We start from the raw sequence: 4,397 nt of genomic DNA on the forward strand, positions 1-4,397 counted from the left end.
GGGTTTTTGGACCTTTGACCAAGGAAAGGATTAAAAAAATTATTATTGGTTAAGATAACGGTCAGAGCGATGAAAATTTCCATAGGAAAACCCCCAATTTCTACAATTTAATGAAAAAAAAAAGTTTCACTTATTTACAGACTGTTTCCAATAGCAACGTGAGCCAAGTTACAGAACAGGAGGGTCAGGAATTGTGTCCATGCGCAAAGTCGTCCGCCGGCAGGTGGAATTGGTGTCGAATTCATACTTTCGAAGCTCCTTTTTGAGCAGGGATCCTCCTTATCGGATTATCTTGTTTCTGTAAATTCACATTTTTATGTGATGCACTACGTGCCCGTTGTACTGCACCACAGAATGGGACGGCGCTATAGAGATCGATAAATAATAAGTAACGTGTAAGAACTTGTAGAAACAATCCCGTTTGATTCATTCGTCTTCTCGGATTCTACAGAACATATCCGAGAAGACTGCTAGGAAACGCCGAGTCCGGAACAAAACAAACAAAAGCGGCCAAGCCGAGCGTCAATAAATCGACAGACCTCAGAAGCTGAAGGACTCTCAAGGTCGCGAAGGACTTCGGAACGGCGGCATCATTTTAGTGGATTTGATGTAGAATCGGGCAGGCGGGAACAAAGTTAAATATTCATTACATTGGGAGATGAGACGTATATATCGAGTAAAAAAGGAGGAGAAAAGTTACTTAATGCGTTGGAGGTGTGTTTCAGGTATGACATCATCACGCGGTAATTTATGCAGATGATAGTAGCAGCATATAATGATGTCAGAGATGGGCAGTTCTGTGAGCACAACGTGTAGCGTTCTCTAGGTTCTAGGTTTGTCCTAGAACACACGGAAGGAAGGGTGACCACTTCGGCCATGTTTTCCAGGACATATGGCTTACCAGTCCAGATAAAGTGCCGCCCTGCAGTATGGAGGATGTATAACTTCACCAAGTCCAACCTCACTCGAGGAACAGAGATATTCTGATGGCCAGCAGATACTCTATGGAACGGACCATTTCTATCCATGGCCAAAGATGTCCCGTCCCCGAACCTGACCCCCCCCTCACCAGCCGCGAGTTTTCCAAAGCTCCGGCCAACAATTTCAGGTGACAACGAGGTCGTTTGCGGTAATCTTGACCTGACCGGGCGGCGGGGAGCGTAATTAAGTTGTTGGCCGCTCCGGGGCGGACATTGTTCTGGATTCAGACGTTTTAAGGGGCGCTGTAACGTTCCTGGACGGCGATCAGACGCTTCGATGTTTTCACAGAGCGGGGATTCCTGGAACAATTAATGGATTTGCAGAGAATAATCCAATTTTCTGCTTCAGGGTTCAAAAAGAGAAACAAATTTTTCAATAAAAAGGAAAAATACGGTAGAATTCGTGGATCAGGGTGGGGGGGTGCAACAATCTTTAAAAAGGTGAAATACGGTGGTTATTTTTGTTTATTGGGGGGGGCTTTTGTTTCTTGGGACATTCCAGAGTTTTGGGCACTTTTTTTTTTTTTATTTTTTTTTTTTTACACCCTTCGTTGTCCAAAAAGCTGTTGGATCATGAAACTTGAAAGTATGAAACTTTGCTTAATTACCAAGAAGACTGCAGAACATCGGGGCCAGAATGACGAACCAAGAGCCCACGGGCACAAAACCATTACTGGTGGTGGGGAGGGAAAAAAAAAACAAAAACTAATTTCATAAAACAAATGACTGCATATAATGGTGACGTCGTCTGTCCTGGAAGCTTCCAGAACCCGTTGCATTTATACCGTGCACTTGGGACCTCTCGTGGCCGTTTCCGTTATTGCCGTCATAGCGCCGGCAGTTTGCGCGGCGCACAGTCCGTACATTCGAAACCAAACCGATACATTACACGGAGGAAGACCCGACTCGTGAGCTTACATTCTAGAGAATGTAAGTTTTTTTTTCTCGTCTTTTATTTTAGTTTTTCAAAGGCAAATTATCATTGCAAGATAAAGATAAATTTGCTGTTACCGTAGCAGACCACTGCCTTTTGATATCAAATAGCGTATAATTATGCTGTTGCCTGCCCTGACCTCCCACCTTCTCGGCACATATCTGCGTTTATAACAGTGGCGGCCCAGCCTGGCCAGAACAAGAAAAAAGTCGAACACAGCGAGCAGAGACGTATATATAAGCAGGGATCTCGGCCCAGGCCCGGCCCCAAGCTGCCCTGAAACCCGCATGACCCCCAGTCATCCCCCCAGGACCTGCCTTGCAGAGCCCCAGCCGGTAACCTCATATAACGAGATTAGCAAATGAGACGGAGCAGAACAGAATAATTCATGGCACTCAGTTCCATGAACGGCCACTAGATGTCACCCAAACCATGTCCCTAAAATCTGGGCTTTACCTTCTAAACCCGCTGTCTGCTTACACGGATCACTTGGGTGACTAGTCCACTGCGCCGTTATACATTACAATAATTCCATTCCACATCTGACGATAACAGAACAAGAAACAAACAGAATTCCATCTCACAATAACCGAACGCCGGGCTACGAGCCTTTCTGCAATAGTTTTATACGGGGGGGTTGGACGCACAGAATCAGAAACAGAGACAGAGAGAGGTAGGAAACACAAGCGTCTGCGATCTGAATACGGACAGTATCAGGTCTATCCTTTGTTATAATAACGAGCCTCTGCCGGAGGTTCTTAGATCGATACAGAAGTCAACCTAAACGTTATAAAACTTAGTCAATCTGAAAACAGTTATTGGGGTATTTCAGCCAGAATATATATATATATATTTATTTATTTTTTCTGACTTGCGCATATTACAAATTACTTCTAACCATCGCATGATCTGGTTTGGTTTTTGAAAAAGTGATTTATTCACTAAAAAGGAGTATTGTAGTTTCGGCTCCTCAACTTCCCAATTTGTGATGGGCCAACATCGGCTAGTTCCTCCAGCTACCCCCGGGTAATGTATAATTTAATGCACAAGGGGGGCATCTATTTTTTACCCACTCATTATACAGGGCCGGCCAAGCTCTCGCTTCATGTCAGAATAACGGCTAGATCAACTTTTAGAGGCAATAACCCTGAACACCCTTCCTTGTCCCTAAACCCAAACACCTCTGTAATCTCTGCAGCCAACCCGTAGGAAGTGCATTCTGGAACTCGACAACCCTTACTGTAAAGAACGTTGCCGTTTATGGCAGGTTCGTGGCTCTCAACATATTATACAAGAAAGACTCAAACATCGCGATGTAAAATACTTTATTGGGTGGGTTAAAGGAGAGACGGCTACGGAGCAACAAGTAAAAAGGAAGTTCAGCGTAAGAATGCCCCGAATGTTCTGAATTTGGGTTAAAAAAACTGCATATTGGACATAATTTCCTACCTCTATAGAGTGTTCATTCTCTGCTCTCGCACCCGTTCCCCATCAAACACCCAATCCTCAGAAAACACTCACTAATACATAAACACCCATAGGGTCCTCGCTAGCGGGCACCGCTAGGTCACGGTGCTTGCTTAATTATAAGATAAAGCCCTTGGCTAAATAGGAAGCTAAAGACGACGATTCTGGGTCAAGCAAGTTTTTTTTGTCTAGGTGGCAATACTTGAAATTGAAGATTAGCTCTCCAAATCATACGACGACACCAATAATAATAATAATAATAAAAACCCAAATATCTATAAATGTATAGTGCTGTATATGGAATTTTATTTAAGTTAATTTAAATTTCTGATTTTTTTTTTTTTTTATTGTACGATGGCTTTTGGGAGACATCTTGGATTTTTCCCTTAGTGGAAAGACAAAAACAAACAGATATCGAATTAAAGGTTTTTTTTCCACAACCAGGATAAACATAAAATAATAATAATAAATAATAATAAAAGAGACTTGAATAGTAGGTTTCTTTAGCAGGGACATTTTTAATTGCTGGCCAACTCATACCTTTCAGTAACATTCCCCACAAATTTTCTTTCCTGCCACATTCCCCCTCGCTTACAACAACCGACATGAAAACACTAGGTCGTAACAATGATTGAAATGAATGTACTTACAAATTCTAAAAGAATTCAACAGGGGGAGAAAAAAAAAAATTAAAAAAAAAAAAAAAATTAAAAAAAAAATAAAAATTAAAAAAAACAAAAAAAAACCATGGCATGTGGAAAACAAAACAGGGGAAAAAAAGGGAATTTTGGAACATTAGGTCTTCAACAGCCACTTTTTATTTTAATATAATACTCTGTGATCATCTCAAACCGACATCCATTCTTGCACACGCATACAAGATGTCTATCAATAAGGAAATATATTATGCGAATAATGTCAGGAAAAGGAAAAAAAAAAAAAAGCAGGAGTAAATAATTTACATTTTAGGCAACTTTAATGCTGTAGTGCACATATATATACGTATATTTAAAAAA

The sequence above is a fragment of the Spea bombifrons genome, chromosome 9 (genome assembly GCF_027358695.1).
Source record: "Spea bombifrons isolate aSpeBom1 chromosome 9, aSpeBom1.2.pri, whole genome shotgun sequence".
Classification (NCBI taxonomy): domain Eukaryota; kingdom Metazoa; phylum Chordata; class Amphibia; order Anura; family Pelobatidae; genus Spea; species Spea bombifrons.